The sequence below is a fragment of the Lasioglossum baleicum genome, chromosome 11 (assembly GCF_051020765.1).
Source record: "Lasioglossum baleicum chromosome 11, iyLasBale1, whole genome shotgun sequence".
In the NCBI taxonomy this organism is placed as follows: domain Eukaryota; kingdom Metazoa; phylum Arthropoda; class Insecta; order Hymenoptera; family Halictidae; genus Lasioglossum; species Lasioglossum baleicum.
This window is the reverse complement of record NC_134939.1, coordinates 16,644,640-16,662,086: the sequence shown is the minus strand read 5'-3', so window position 1 is coordinate 16,662,086 and position 17,447 is coordinate 16,644,640. Positions and strand designations below refer to the sequence as shown.

The 17,447-nt window shown below is 44.5% G+C and overlaps 1 protein-coding gene across 1 annotated transcript in view; it reads left to right on the top strand.

Annotated features, from left to right (window-relative positions):
• Positions 1–17,447, top strand: part of LOC143213353 (uncharacterized) — a 238,620-nt gene that overhangs the window by 63,733 nt on the left and 157,440 nt on the right. The window contains exon 2 of the mRNA XM_076433109.1: positions 5,253–5,459. The gene's annotated coding sequence lies outside the window, so the exon portion shown is untranslated. The remainder of the gene's footprint in view (positions 1–5,252; positions 5,460–17,447) is intronic.

The following is a 17,447-nucleotide window of genomic DNA, read 5'->3' as shown; positions in this document are numbered from 1 at the left end:
CGGTTAATTAGACGAGCTGCGCTTCGGTGGCCGGAAAACGGAGTCTCGATCCCGATCCGTTGTTATTCTTTCCTGTGGAGGTGCCTATAGCGGGTCGGCGCGGTCTCGAAGAGAAAAGCGATGCTCGTTAGTTTCGTGAGAAATTAATTATTTGCCGGGCACATCGCGACGGCCGGTCGGCCGGAGTAATGGTGAAAAATGTCTGGATTCTGCGGGATTACATCGGGGGTCCGGGCGAGAAAGCGGCCGCCGGCGACGGAAAAGAATAAGACGGAACGTATCGGTGTGGCTCGTTACACTTAAATTGGAGGGAATGACTGAGTGGTCTCGTTATTCACCCCCGGACAATATAGAAAAAGACTTCCGACACCGTCGGGGTTCACCTGCGCGACGACGACGACGATCTCCCTCCTCTTCCTCCCCCGTCCGCGTCGCAGAGGAATATCCGACACGCTCGATTCAGATTCAGATTCAGATCCCATAGCTTTTGTAACCCGGGGATGAATTAAGTGTGGCCACAATGTCGCTCTGGCCTCTGCTCTCGATGCAATCGGCCGTTGAAAGGTATCTCGCTCTCCGGATCCGTTCTTTAATTCAACCTCTGCCCAACCCTTTTTCACCTGGAATTACTCCGTGTTATACTAGCGCAACGTGCACGACAATGGAGAACGTGCTGCGGATAAATCAGTTATTAACAACGGTTGATTGGGAACAGAATTTCCCGGAGAACTTTGCGCGGAGCTGCACTTCTCCCAGCTGAACCACTAGGATTTGATTAGGAATCACTAGACTGTGGATTTTTGTGCATTCATGAAGAAATTGGCTGGGTGAAACGTGAAACTGTAAACGGTTAGAAAAATTGAGGAATACTGTAATGTTGTTTTTAACGCGACAAAATCATTCAAGGATGAAATGAATTTTTTGTTTTACTCCTGCTCCCCACAATCAATGCAGTGCCTTTTTATTTTGCATTGATTGCAGGACACAGGAGCCAAATAAAGATTGAATTCTTCTTTTAATTATCCTATAAATATTTTTAACATGTCCATAGCTTTAAATTGTGCGTACCCATTTTTGTCATAAATGCATAAAATCAGCAGTCTAGTAATCACAGATGATTACGCTGAAAATTTGGTCACAGGGCTCCGGGAATTTCAATGGAATTGGTCGACGTTTTTCTGAAGAGCAGAAGGCTTTCGATCGTCAGTAATTGGACTATGGATTTTATGGATTTATAGGTGGAAAATTTCAAGGCATTAGAAGACATTTATTCTTTTTTTCAATGTCTATTTCTTAGGAAAATTGAAACGTTTCTTTAATAATTTTAACACGTTGACAATTTATTGCACGCTTATCTTCATTTTTCTCCTGTTCGAAAATGCACCAAAAAGAATTACAGATTGCACCAACACAATGTTATTGGGAATGCATAAAATCCGCGGTCTAATAATAATAGACGGCAAGTCTAGAAATTTTTAGACAGCTGTTAGTTCCAGTCGCTTCAATAAAAGAGGCGCTTTTAATTTTCTAGATGAATAGAGACCATTAATAATCTTAATGAAATAAATACGAGTTTATTTCTGTCTGATACGTGTATTTATTCGCAGTCTGGCAATAAGTCGCGGTCAATTATTCACTATCCGCCCCATAAATACTCCCGCTCATTCAGTCGGTTACACATTACAATTAATCACGTTGAAGTGTAGATTAAACACTCAAATATTCACTGTTCATTCTCCGCTGTGGCTGAACGGCGCAAAAATCGATGCATCATTGATTCCACTCGTCTGTCCGTGCAATCTAAACATTAATTCAACTCCGTCGTTCCACTGACATTAAAAAACAAAATCATTTACCACGAATATACCCTTTCCTTCACACTATAGCTACAATTAATAGAAGAATTCGAACGAAAACATTCGACTGAAATGTCTCGAAACAAATTTCCCGGGGCTTTCGCGAACCATCCGAATTCCCATCAAACCACATCATTTCCGCAAACGAGTCTCAAAAACAGTGAATATCCGGCAACATGTCCGCAATCTAGTTATTAGTGGACAAAGCTCGCTTTTGGACACGTTTAACCGACGCGATTCTATTACACTTTAAACGCAGCGATAATAAATGTAAATCGTCGGTACCTAAACACACAGAACGTGGCGGGAGGGGGTGGCACCGAATCGTTCTCATTAAATCCTCGCGAAGCCGTGAAAATGGACGTTAAAATCGAACAAAAGGACATCGAACGACGTGCTCAAATTGCACAGATGACATTAGCGTCCTCTATTAAATGCCGTTTACCCAACTCGTTGGCGCGACAACCTTTAACCCTCTCTCGGGCTGCGGGAAAACCACGAACGTCGAGTCCTGCTCGTAGTTTGAGCCGAACCCAGCCGGTGGTCGCTACTCTAAGATCAAGTGCTGTCCAGCAGAGCACTAAGCCAACCCCTCTAACGTTCGTCCGTCCAGTCGACTAACGTCCAAGAAGGGCTGGGACTGATAAACCAACCCCGTTCCCGCTCTCTCTCTCGCTCTCTCTCCCTCTTCACCGGGGAAATTCTTGCGGCCGGCCGCTGAACTTCAGTGGCTCTCACTGTTCGACCTGGTTTCCGATCCTGGACATCCCCCTCGGACTGACAGCAACCCAACTTCCACCTGTCGGAACTCTCCTTTCATCCCCCGATTCGAAAAAGTACGCCAAACTCGCGGGAAATCGTCCCGGAAAACGCGAACCGAGAGTATGAAAATTGGTACGCGCTCGTTGGCAAAAGTTGGTTAACAACTTTTGCTACCCCTGCGCGGTTATGCGACGTCCACAATCTTGCAGTTTACTTGTGGGTTGTATAGGATGGATTAAAAAATTGAAGGTATTAGATATATTCAAATATTGATACAAGTATTGACTGCAAAGTGAGATATTAAAGAATGATTATTCACACGAGCTTTTCTTTCTCAAGAATTTCATTGAGGTTGCTGGAGAAAGCGTTCTATTTCGAGTCTCAAGTGTCTGCACTGTCTGACCGCACACTTCTCATTCTACTTATCGTACGCATTTTGCGAAGAAGGTAAATCTGGTTACAAAAATACAATTGTTTTCTATATAATTGTAGCTGTTCTATCGCAAGAACTATTCAGGAATGTTTTTCATCCCCTAACAATTTTAGTAAGTTGAGAACAATCGATACCCATTAATTCTTTTTGTCGCTTTTAACACTAAAACTACCGAGCCTTAAAAGTACCTGGAACACATGTTCCCTTATAAAAATGACAAGATTGATCTTATTTAGACTTCGTGCGGCTCCTATTGTAATGCGTGCTCTACTAAAGATATCTATACAATCATTTCTTATGAAATCGCTTTTATTATCTCGATAATTGTAGAATAAAAAATGTGGAACCTGGTAGGTTTAGTGTTTAATGAACGCATTTTCGTCAAAAAATCGTATTACATGCATTCATGGAAAAAATGTGGTGGTAAAATCGGAAACAGATCATGACTGTACCGTTAACAAATGTTCGTTCCGGAGCTGTGCAATCTTCGAAAATGAAAGCATCGGGAGATACATTGACCAGAAGGTATTCGAGCCACGGGTTTTCCGGAGGGTGGGTTTTCCTAGAGGATTGTGTGAGAGCGTTAGTGTCGCGTAGGGGTGCTCGATCTCCTCCATCCAATTACCACGATCTTCGGTCAACGCCGACGGGGACATCCGGTAACAATACTCCAGGCTTCCGCGACTTACCCTCTCAACCCCGTCCCCCTTTTTCTTCCCCAACAAACTTCGATCTTTCCTCTGTTCTTTTCTGTTCTCTCCGGCGTTCATTCCTTCGGGATGGACGGACGAATTTTCTTCAGGTTAACCCAATACCGTTCAGGTTTGAATATGTTGCCCATGGGGTGCTGAACGACGCTGTCGACCTGCTCCTGACGACACCAAAGGGTCACGCGAACCCTTGATCCTCTGTCACGACGTCGTTCTCACGGAAACCAACTGTTAGACACATGTTCGCTGGGCCTGATCGTGTTCCTCGGGCATTTTGGGAACGGCACGCCGTCCGGAGAGTTGTTTGTTGCATCAACAGCTGATGAGCTGGGATCGAAAGAGTCCAGGAATATTTTAACTGGAAAATTAAACATTTCTTCCGACCTAGATTATTCCATTTCCTATGATTTTTTGAATTTTATGGATATAAAATTGGCAGAATACCTCATAGAATACCTAAATGTTTAGTAATTGATTAGATACCGATATATTTAATAATGTAAACAATTTTTAGTGGCACCTCAGAGTCGCCATTAGAGTGGTAAGGGTTAACCGGTAATTTTCTCGAACAAATTCTCTCCATGGAAATTTTATTTTATATTGTGACATGGATACATGTGTGCGTGTGTGCGAGAGAAGAAGAAATCCGCGGATATTTCGCCGTTGGCTTTTCATCGACGTTCGCGGGCGCGATTATTAATCCGTCAGATCAGCGGCAAGTTACACACCAAGGCCGGTAATTCCCGGGGCAAATTGGTGGGCCGATTGTACGAGTTGCCGCACTTTTGATTTATTCTAATTGCTATTTCGATAATGGAGCTAGAGTGGCCCTTCTGCTCGCGGCTCTTGCATTCCCATTATCGAACTCGAGGAATACAATCGCATTTCAGTTAAGGGAACGTCCGGCAACGCCCGAACCTCTCCCGGGTAATTATTACTTAATTTGCCATTAAATCTTCGCTGACCGCTAAAATATCGCCGAAGGAGGAGAACCGTTCTCTCCGAGTAAAACGGCATCGTTTACCAGCACCTCTGCCCTCTTAACAGCTTCCTGAAACGAAAATGGATTTAAATCGCTAGTTTTTGGCCTCGCCAACCCCACCTCTCGTGCTACTTACACAGCCAATTTAAACAACCGCTGATACGTTCAAGACAGATCCCTGACAAATGAACCGCAAACCGAGCGGTCACCAAAACCCGCTCGGGAATCGTTTCTGCCCCGTTTGACAGCTGGCTATTGTTTTGCGCGTCTCAGGGAACCGCGGCTCGGGAATTAGTTCGTTTCTGAAAACCGCCGCGTACATATTGCGACGGCCATCTCTTAGCAAATTCTCCTCGGACCATCATATTTTATAATTAACCTCGCCGCGGCAGCACGAATTTTGGTACATATTCTAAGTCCATAAGATTTTCATTGACTGGCAGTCTAATTTGAACTGGTTCATGCATACCCAGTTCATAATTTTTCAGGATATATTTTTCTTTTTGCAGATTGAACCAGCCCCTAAATGGGAACACCCCGTTTGCGATGTAGTTCCCGGCAGCATACAAATTTTAAATTCTAAAAGGCCAGCTCCAAGTGATCGATGCTTCCGTTCCCATCGAAATTTCCCAGTTCCCTTCTCAGCCACGTTAGGGTAGCCACGGAACGCGGTGAAAGAAGATGAAGCGAACGGATCTGAATGGCTCCCAGGGGCGGTAAGTTCGAATCCCATTACCGGACTCGCGTCCGTTAAATAGGTCTCGCATCGTCAACCGGAAAATGTACATATAGTGCGCCATCTTATGCGGGAAAAATGTTTCTTGTTTCGCTGGTGATGGAATCGACGCCCCGAATTTTTCGAGACGATCGCTTTCGTGGGAGGATTAAAAAAATTGAGGCCCATCGAAAAGAAAAAGTTCGTAGGACCCATAGTTTTTGAGTTATAGACGAAATACCAAAAACAGGTAACAAAAATCGTGGTTTTTTCCCCCTCACCAAGTTAGCACAGGGTCCTCGAGGTCGCAAACTCAGATTCGACTCCCCAGAGTACCCCCAAATGACGTGCCAAAATTTCATTAAGTTCGGAATACTTTCCAGGTAAAAGTACCTGGCGACTGTGGACCACCTGAATAAATACGGAAAATGTTTGTTTCGCGTAATTATGCGAATGCCGAGTGGTCGATTACACCGTTAAATAACGGAACACATCGAATCGGGGGTTGTCGCCTGGGGGATGAAGCCTGCGCCCGGTGACTCGCAATCCATAGCCATTTAGAAGTTTTAATAACATTACGATATATAGTATGCATACAACGTCGGTCCCCCGGGGGTGGAGAGGAGGTAAAAAATCGACAAGAGGATGGAGAGAAGAGAGACTAGGTTCCCGTTTCTCCTAAGTCGTTCCACTTGTTCCTGTCCCTCTCGTTTCCCATCGTCACGGCCTCGCCGAGGAACCACGGGGCAGGCACGAACAGGAAGAAAGTTTATAAAATATTTAAAAGTACGGAAACGTCTCCTATCGCCCGGGGCGATAAATTTCCACTTACATTTTATTTTCGTTTCGTTCGCAACGCTCGACAACGGAGAGTTACGCGGATGGTTTGGGACGATGGGGGTGGTTCTAGGGGGTGGTTTAAGGGGGTGGCCAGGGAACAGCGGCGGAGACGCCGTAGGGAAAAGCTCAAGACGGCCTCGACTCTCTTTTCCTTTCTGCGAGATCTGTCCGGGGGTGTGTATTTCGGGAGCACCGGGCTTAATTATGAACGATAGGAATCTGGTGGACCTCGGCAATCTTCCTTGTACAAATCCGGTTTCCCAACGCAGAAAGAACATTTCATTGTGAAAATCTACGTGCCGTTTGTCGAACGTAGAACGCTCACTTTTAATCGTGTTTCTTCTGAATGGTTTCCGAACAGAAATTTTTTCGAATTTCCCCGCAGGCTATCGCTCTGCGTATCAGCAACAAAGTAGCGCATTCGCCGTTTCCAAAATGGATGAACGAGGCGGTAGACACGGTCAATATTAATCAAAAGCAGAATTGTCGACAGTTTGGAAAACGAGTCGGCTCGACAATCGTGCACGGCTCATTTCCCTTACATTTTCGAGTGGAATATGTTGCAGGAAAAAACGGTGAATATCATGAAAATTCATGAAGAAACGCAGTTTGAACCGGTAACTGCTTGTCGGTTAATTTTTTTGACCGCCTGTGCGTAGATCAAAAATGTTGCACATACCGGAGAGAGCGAGAGAGAGGCATGGAGTAGTAACGGTGTGGCTTCGCACGAGGGTGGTTTGCGTGGCATGGTCTGAATAAATTTGATTACTATGGAACGGGAATCGTTGATTTTTTCCCGCGTTGCCCGCCGGAAACGAGATATACGGTTTCTCGCAGTATCTACGAAAATAAATTGCAAATATGTTCTCGCATTACGGAAAGAAATATAACATCGTTCGAAAGCAGGCAGCTCGCGAGCAGCGTTGGCACGGCCTGCCTGCCTCCATTTCTCGGCAGAAATTTAGTTCACGAAAACGTAAACTCGTCAGCGTTGCCTTTCGCTTGAAACCTAAGAACATGTTTACACTGGTATAATTAATTATGAAATTAAAAGGGAGCGCGGACCCCGGCGAACGCTGCGTGTTTCAGTTCTATTTTTTCGAGTGGAAAGATTCTTTTCCGTTTCGGAGATAACGTTTAATTCGTTTTACTCGCGCTCCGTCCCCGTTAACGTTGCCTTCTGTAAACGTTCGTTGTATCGCCGGTCGCATAGCATAGTAACTCTCTTCGCTTGCAACTTATCGACTACGGTCTGCTACCCTAAAAGCAATTATCGAAAAAGCAAATTCGACGAATGATTTTCTTCCGAAATTCTTTCCCCGCTGCGAACAGGATTTCCAACTCTTTCTACAGCCTCGATGTACATTTTAATGTATATTGTTGCTCTCTGGAGATTGTTCTATTCTTCCCGGTTGAACGAAGGAGGAAAAGGCAACAATTCGGGTGGAAAAAATCAATAAACCGAGAAACGCCGAAGCAGGAGAGCCATTCGAGGTTTTCGTCCGCGTATCGACTCCTCCCATTACTCGATAATACATAAACGACTTGGCGGAATAACTCGGTAAGGGCCTCGGGAAGTGGTGAATATTTGATGTCGGCCTATCAGCGCCTTTCAATACGGGTGTTCGAAAATTGACAATCTCCCCTTGTGTATGTCCCGATCTTCTTCACGTTCTCTCTCTCTCTCTCTCTCTCTCTCTCTCTCTCTCTGTACGTAAGCACCCCGATGAATATTCCTCAGCGTAGCGGAGGATGGCGCTGGAAGGGCTGGATAAGTAATAAGTTCCTTTTTATCGCTCTCGTGAACTAATAAGTCCCCTTGTCTCTTCGCGTTCCATCAAACGTGCTGAATTATTAAGCCCGACGCGTCTTCCTCGCCACGTTGATTTTAATACTCGACACTTTTAAGAGAAAACCTTTCCCGATGCTGTGTTCCCTCGGCTTTTTTTTCGTCTCTCCTAACGCGAGGTTTTCTTTCGCTTCGCGGCGTCCGATTATGACTTCCTCGCGATACGCTCGCTTCTCGATACGTGGCGAAGTTTCTCCAAAATTTCGTTGCGGAGTCAATCCGCGGGGCGATGGGGAAATTTGTTCTGGAACGGCGATTCTTCACGAGTGAGATGAAAAACAGTTCAATTTCGGGTAAAAATTAATTTGTGAAGCCCATTCCCATGGAACTAGTCAACCAGTTAATTTTTCTTGAAATCTACAACATGTCTAACGAATGATCATTATACTGGGTATTTCACCTAACTTCACCTCGTACGATACCAAAAAAAGGTTTGTTTTTATGTAATTCTTATTAGAGATATGAAGGTCACCTTCATTTTTTAAAATGCAATGTGGTATTTTTTAATACATCAATCGTTAGCGTTTTATAAAATATCTTGACGCAGAGATGAATAATAAACGAGCGTATATCTCGGCGCAACAGCATTTCCGGCGCACATCGATCGCGGAAAAGAAAGAGTCGTAAGATCATGCACAGCACGAAATAGTCGCAGGAAGGAACGTTGAATTACGAGTGTTCCCGTTAACCTCGCAGCATCCTCAAGTTACGTGGCCCCTGAGATAGTGTTACAGGGTGGATGTAGTAGAAGGGGGCGAGGGAGGGGGCTGGTCCTGGCAGATTGCTTTTCGATAAGGAATAATTAAAAATTTTCTCGTTTAAAGTAGCTAATTCCATTTCTGCTTCGTCTGGGCGAGACGGTGGCGTTGGTTGGCTGGGTTGGTCGGTCGGAAATGGCGGCCACCGGAAAAAATAACCGCTAAAATACTCGACCAGATAAAGAAGATAAAGTCTCGGGGCTTGCTGGCGGTAATTTACATCGGCGTGTGATTCCGGACTGAGTAGCGGGGAGAAATATTTCAGGGTGGCGCGCCACCCTACCAGATAACGGTAATTAAAAATTACGGGTGCGGGGGTGGGACCGGGGACCGGGGACCGGCGGGGAGGGGAACAACCGCAAAATAAGGATATATTGATTTTCTTCTATGAATCATCGCCCCGGACTCTTTTCCTTCCTGAGCGGCGATGACTCCGCGAGCGGAACGAAATTGATGTCTGGAGGGACGAGCCATTTTTTTCTGGCCATGATTGCATTTTTTCGACCGTGTCGTAGTCGGTCCTTTGCTCTTTAAATTTTAATTTATGCAGTGGAAGAAATGAGAAAGTGGAAGAAGATCGATTTGAAATATTCGTGAGTAAACAGGAGAATTACTATGGGGAAGCCATCGATAGGTTGTTTGAGAGTGGAAACTCGAAGGCAGAGCGTTTTGCAATCGATTCAAAGTTTCGGTCAGCCTGGAACTCGAACAAGGATCATAAATCCCTGCAGTGGAGACTAATGTAGTGGTAATAGAGTATAAATGGGGGTCACGACCTGAGGTCAGCCCGTCTTACACCCCTAAACTGTCGTTCGCCACCTTCGCCCTCGTGCAAGGACCGGCCGAGACCTTAAACTCGCCTAACGCCCGCCTACCACTATTATTTCGAAATGACTTATCAGAACTCTGCGACCGAGCCGACTTCGCCATCCGTTCGGGCCACTCGTTGGTCCTTTGGAAACATCCTCCTACAACCCACAATGCCCCACAAACAAACACGAAGCATCCTCCAAATAATTTCAATCAAAAACACCTCATTCGACTCCACTGAAAATAATAAACACTCGCGGACCATTTTACCACGTTTTTATTAGCTTGCTTTCTTGTTTGTCTGTTTGTTTGTTTGTTTACAAGTACAAATCATTTTTACAATAAATCCTGCCCCGCAGAGTCCACAATCTGCATGATAATATTTCCGGCTTATCAAGTCGCCAAAAAATTGTAATCAACGTGTAATTACAGACCGTTCTACGCAATGCTGTTAATAGTGCTCGGCCAAAAAATTCTACGTCCCTAAGCTAACTAGGTAATTCCTGCGAGCTGGTGTGCGCGGCGAGAATGTCCACGGTGTTTGCAGGAGAATCTTTTTCGAGTGTCGGACCGTGGGTGATTCTTCCAAAAATTGAGAACGTTGCTCCGCTGACTGCAAAGTTCTTCAACGGTGTACAAAACGGCGACGAGTGTAACGACTTTTATGCGCGTGTACCAGCCACCGCGAATATATATGATGTCTCATAGGGGATCCTGCATATTCATTTCGTGTTTAAAGCGTTTCTTTTTCGTTCAGATGCTACAGAAGCTCTGTATGGTAATCGCGGACCGAGTATCTTATTTACAGCGTCACTGCGAACTGTAATTAGATAGACGTGTATACATATAGAGAACCGGGGATGCCGTGCGTCTCTGCGAAAATTTCTCCGGGTTTCTCGATCGTTGCCGGAAATAGGTCGGAACCATTAAACATCTAATATGCTGGAAATTACAATATTAATTATTCCAAGGACTGTTGTTCAATTTTTACGGGGTTCATATCGGTTTGGATTTCGCGAAATCCAAGAGCACAGGTAGGAATTGCAAGGCTGCTGGCCAGTGCTGCCATCTCGAGCTGCCTTTTCGAACTAGTCTCGAACTATGCTGCCTTTATCCAATTTTTAGCTGTGCGTTTTTCATCATTCTAACACTTTACCCCTACCGGAAGCCTGTTAATAGGAGTTTCAATAATTGTGCTGTACCAAAAGAAAGCATAGAAATTTTCTTTTGCGTTATTGAGGGTGAAAATGAAAATTGCTGTTGCTATTGAAGCTTCCATTAAAAACTGTTTAGCCACATACCACAGACTTTTCAAAATTATGCAATAATCCCCGGTCGGTAATGTGTAATTGCCTTTTAATATCCATTTGTTCATTTGTGTATTCATTCAAAGTCCAGGAAGATTCTTTCAGAAATTCTGGCGTAGGAAAGAACGTGTACAGCTACAGAATTTTCTTAGACATTTGAAGGGGATGCAAAGAAAATATTCGAGGAGGTGTATCGAAGAGAACGGAATGATTCGATGTATTTAGGGTGATTTTATCGAACAGGCAATGTCGGGGAGGCAGTTTTAAAAAGTCAGGCTTGACATAGGCCAGTCACGGTTCCTGCATTCCGATGACGGAACTCTTTCGCCGAAAGTTGTTTCAAAGTTCGCGGGACAATGGTCGTACGTAGATCCCCTTGGTCATTTCTCTCTCTGGTTGATGGTAGATAGACCCCGTACGAGAGGGAGAGCCAAGTCCGTGTGTCTGTGGGTCTCGTGTACAACCTAGTGCTGACCAATGTTCGTCCCAAAGATACGGTTGACGGGTCCGGTAGCGTGGCGGGCTTCACGTCACCTCCGCTTCAACGTTTTCCCACACCCTTTCCCGACAGTCGCATTCAATTTCACCACCTACGTCTACGTCCTGACCCGACCGGAACAATCGCTGAACCTGTTCGTAACTTGGAACAAATGAAAACTTGCCGCCCGGTTCGAACACTTGCCCGCGCGGACCAGAATGAAACCCTGGACACTTTATGCAAAAATCTCCGCCGTTACGGCTCTCGCAAAAATTAGCGAATTTTATCCAGCTGCCAACTAGCCTTCCCAACTTGTCTGTAATAAATAGACTGCAGATTTTATGCGCTTATGGGAAAAGTAAAGGACATTTTTATGTTATTTTCGACTTTTCAAGACGATTTAAAAAGAAAATACATTTTCATTTAAAAACTTGTTCTAGGATATCGAGTCAGACACGTGATGAAGATTCTGAACAGAGTCTAATGAATATGTATTTATGTTATTAATAGACTGTGGATCTTTATGCAAAATAAAAATGTTTTGCATTGATTGTGGGAAGCAGAAACAACATAAAAATTGATTTCATCCCTTAACGACTTTGTTACATTAAAAACAACATTACAACATTCTTGAATTTTTTAAATCTTTCACTGTTTCATATTTCGCCCAATCAATTTCTTCATAAATGCATGAAGATCCGCAGTCTAGTTATTAATTTTCTTTAAATTGAAATAAAATTCTATTTTGATTTTGTTAATGTACAGCTGTTAGAGAACATATAGGGATACAACAGACACACATTTGCTTCCTTTTTAAAAGAAATTACGAACCACAAAAACGTTCTAATTATTGAAACCGTGACGTGGACAATTTGTATTTTGCATAAAGATCCGCAGCCTAGTAATAAATGATTTGCCTCCACAAAGAAATAAGAAGAAACATCGAAAAATCCGTGACCCATTTGTCAGCGTCGAGTGGCAATTCGTGAAGTTTTGGTTGTTTAATCGGCGATCACAGTGTCAACAGCAGGTTCAGAATTCTCGAGTGGCAAAGGATCGATCAGGCCAAGGAGTAGAAGTAGCCGCACAAAGGCTCGAAGGGGTTGGCACACCCCTTTTTCGGAGCTCGGAACCGGGAAGATCGATATCGAAATTTATTTGATGGGTTTATTTGCATCGGTTCCCTTTTCAGAGAGACCCTCTACCGAAAGAATCGAGAAAGCCTTCGCTAGACCTTCGTGGAAATAATTACATGGTGTTTGGCGATGGCAACCCTTCCCTTTACTTTTCTTTATCTTAATGAAAGTCCATAAATAAGGAACCTAATGCCACGGAAATGGCCGCCTGGGGGACGCAAAAAAACCACCGGCCCATCCCGAACCTGGAGTGCGACTTTTTAATTATTAATCTCACGGCGAATCCATCTTAACGCCGCTCGTAAATGTCGCTGCGATTCTCCGATGAAACTCAACGCTTTCGCGATCTTCAACAATTCAATTCAAGCGCATTTATTTTGTTATATGTAAAACACTCGTTTTATTTAATTATTCGGTGTACGCAAGTGTGAACGATCTCTTCCGCGGTTCCAGAAAAGACAATACGAAGAATAGAAAGAATGTAAAGTGACGTGGGACGATTCAACAGAAGATAAACCGAAGGTTCTTGATATCAAGGCTTACGGAAGCGGTTCTATCCCCCGAAATAAAAGCGGTTTGACAAAGTGGAGGCTTTAGGAAAAAGGGTTGATGCGCAATAAAGGGAAGCCTCTTACATCTGTAAAAAACGCCTATAACTCATTGACAAGAATCTTATTGGAGGGATAATGGGCGTCGTTTTCTCGCCGGAGAACCACCCCCTGTCGCGTATATTCACGTTCCCTCTTTCTCTCTCGTTCTCGATTGCGGATCAGCCTTAGAATATAATTATTTTTAATTAGCGGCCTGCGCGATAAGGCTGTTGTTATTGTTCCGGCAGCGCGGCGTCGCTTCGTACGAAGACCGATACCGAGCCGATAAAATCCTGCCCGCGGAAATTGATCCTCGTGCCGGCCGCTCATCTCATTATTTTCGATACTTTCGCCGGTGAATGGCCGACATTTTCTTCCTAAATTCCAGGGCTGCTTGTGCTTCATTAGGGCCTGCATCCGCCGTTATGCGACCGTTAACGAGGCCGCGCGCGTCTTATCTTAAACGCCGACCTCGGCAACCCGGCAAACGTACTTAGCGGATTTTCATGGCTCACCTGCTTTCCCATCGTTCAATTTTCGTAAACTCGCCTCCGTGATTCGTCGCGCTGAATATTGAAATTGTTTATCCAATATCTGAAACATCGCTGCCGTGTATTTAACCGTTACATTATTCTAAATTACAGCCAGTTCTATTCAATCGCGCAGTCGCGTCGAGTACGTTCTTGACCTTGGATTCTCGAAGGTTGCGACCTCCAGAATAATTTTTCGAACACGCATCTGCACGCGTCTGCGTCGATTGCGAGAAACAGAAACCAAACTGAATGTTATTTCTTCCCATAATAATTTTAAAACAGGGGAGAAATCATACATTGACATCATCAATTTTTAATTTCATCTACTCAATTTTAACCCGGCGTTGGTAAGGTGGGAAAATGTATCGTAAGTGGTAAGATGGGGTCTCACAGAACCCAGGGAAAAATATATTGCATTATAAAAATAAATACCTTATTCATAAATATAAAATTAGGTATTGCTTAAGAGGCTCGCAATTTATCAGAGTAAAAACGCAGATCTACGAAATTAAATTTTTATTATTCAAAAATACTTAACTAATGAAACATCTTTGCAATGTTACAATCAATCTAAAATCTCTGGGGTCTGTGAGAGCCCACCTAACTAACGCCGGGTTAATCATAATATTTACCTGTACGAGTACAAGTATCTTAAGAATCAGAATGGCGCGGCATACGAAGCGATGATTTTCGAAATTACTTGCGAAGAATCCTGCCGAAGTTGCATAAAAAGCGAGGAAAAGGTAGTCGGGGGGTGTATCTAGGAAGAGTCTGGCCGGAGGTGCGAGGTTGGTCCGCGTACCTTTGGCTGGGAGGGTGGCATTATATTGCGGGTTGTCTCGGTTCAGAAACTTTGCACTGTGGTCGCAGCGAGGAAGTGAACGCGCTAGGCAGCAGAGCTCAGCGTTGGAGGACGTTGAGCGAGGCTAACTGGGGGCGAGAGGGAGAAGGTGCGCGAGCAAAAGAGAGAGAGAGAGAGAGAGAGAGAGAGAGAGCGTGAGTGAGGAGGGTGGAACACAGAAGTGGTGCCGGACTTTGAATACGACCATTCTTTACGACCACCCCATGCAAAGATCGCCCGCACGCCGTCGGTATTTACCCAGCGACACCAACTCGCGGACCGTTTCGTGAATCGAAGCGAAACAGAGAGACCGAAAGGAGAAAGGGGAAGATGGACACCGTCCTGCTGGCTGCTGCGGGGGTGGGTGAGGTCGTCGTGAGCTGGAGGGGCCAGGAGAGTCGTCGAGAAGTCCAAGAGGGCGAAACAGGATGGTGGTGGGTCGGTGGCAGCGCGCCGCTGCCTCTACTGATGGTATTGGTGGTGGCACCGACGGCCGGTGGTGGTGGTGGCAGAGATGGTAGGGGGTTGGGAAATAGAGACCACGTTCGGCGGGAGAAAGATGGCGAAAAGAGGGCCACCCGGTGTTCAGGATAGAAAAGGAGCGAGAAAATACGAGGGAACGGGGTCGACGAGGAGAACAGTTCGAGTTGGCGTTTCTCGTTCGTCGACCGGCACCACCCTCGCCTAACATCGCACAATACGTTTCTACCTACCCTCCGCCACCGTCCATAGACTGGACGCTGCATTGTCTCCGGTGAATGGGGTCTTGCAAGATTTATTTCGTATATTTCACTTGCCGTTTCAATAGCGCGATAGCGGCTCGCTCGCGCGCTCTGCCTCGAGTGTCGCCTTCGAGCGCGCCACTTTCCACCCAACCCCTCCGACCCCTCGCGTTCCCACCCCTTCTCTCGACCTGTCCAACCCCCGCAACCCCGGCTCTACCCCTAGACGTTCGTTATTAGCTTTCTCTTTATTGACCACCCCCTCGTTACGCGGCCGGTTTACGTCTAAGAGGAGACTTTGTTACCTGTTTGACCGACCCCACGCTTTGAGACTTTCTTCCGACCCCCGATCGCGAGATTAATCTGCCGATTCGACGCTGTAATTAGCGTTGTTGTTTTAGGACGTAAATGGGAACTCGGTGAGTCCTTCGATATTCTCTATTGTTGATCGATCAGGAGAACGTTGTAACGCGGCTATCGCGAAAGAGTGTTACAACCTATCAAGAATAAAAAGAACGAAACGATCGCTCGAGCATCCAGAATATTAATATAAAATTTCAAAAAGGCAGCGGGGAAAGTTTCTAATAAATCACCGTGGCCCATTAATAATGTAAGCCAGGTGAAAGGGCGGAAGGGCAAAAACCGGAGGCCAAAGAGCCCCGCGACCTATGAGAAATGGTCGTTTAAATATTTATACTGGCTAAAAAAATTAATGGGGATCCATGTCTTGTCATGGAGTATATTGTCGAGGGTTGTCGCTCTGTCTAGGCTGCCAAAGGGCTCTTCCGTTGTATTAGCTATACACCATCGAGAAAGGCTTGTGGTCCAGCTATCACCCTTCCTCTTCAGATCCTTTTTTTTCTCTCTCTCTCTCTCCATCCCCTTCGTTGCACGATATTCGCTCTTCCCGTTCGCCGAATAAATTCACACTCGAATTTCGTTAATTGATTAAATCGGACGGGCTGACAAAAAGGTTTGAAATTTCTGTGAGCCTCCGCAAGCCAAAGAGAACAGGTTGCAGCTGATGTTAATTGCGCCATAGGGAAAACGTTATTGTTGAGGTATTTTACAATATTTACTATCAGAAATGTGTGTGAAATTCTGCACCCAATGTATTCTATCTAGACATTTCAAGTTTCTTGATTGTATTACGGTCAAAATAAGATATGGTCATTCATGTTTTTTGTTTACAAGATTGTTATCTTGATTTTGTAGTTCTTTTTTACCGTGAACGACTAGTAAGTAAATTAATCAAAAATCACATAAACGTTAATTTTTCCAGGCATATAAAAGAAATACACGACAATCGCGTTGATTGACGTTGAAATAAACTTTGCTAAGACTAAATGTACCTAGCTATGAAAGCAACAGGCACGTGGTTGCCTTATAAAAATGACAAGAATTAATTAATTTAGACTTTGCGCGGTTCTTATTATAATATGTGCTCCAATAAAGATATTTATTAAATCATTTCTAGACTCCGGATTTTATGCGTTTATAATAAAAATGAGCAAGTGCAATCTGAAACAGTGAGAATATTAGAGTATTTGAGAGTATTAAAACATTATATTCATCACATTAAAGTTATTAATGAAGAATATAAATTTATATTTAGCTCCTGCATCTTGCAATTTTATTTTGCATGAACGTCCGGAATCTAATCATTTCTTATGAAACATATTTACAATTTCATTAATTGTGAAATAAAAAAATCTAGAACCGGTTATTTGACCGGTCGTGGCACGTTTAGTGTTACGGGTTAGCTTTGTACCTCAAAGTTTTTCATATAATAAACCTAGAGACTGTATCAGAATTTCTTGATCGAAAAGTTTTCCAAGAGTCGAAGTCTAAAATGGAACATTTCGTATGCAACAACCTAATACTTCAGCGGAATAAGACAGTGACAGGTTGCGGCAGGGCCGTCATCGAGCATTGTGTCGCCCCGGACCCGTATACCGGATCCGTTCGTTTCGTATCCTTATCAGAAGACCTTGATGATCCGGCGTGTTCGATAACACCGCGACTCGGACGGGCTCCCGTGCCGGTTAATATTGATTTACGCGCAAGGTCCGGAAGCCTAATCCGTGTGGGCCATAAACAGATCAAGTCCAGACTAAATCCGGCG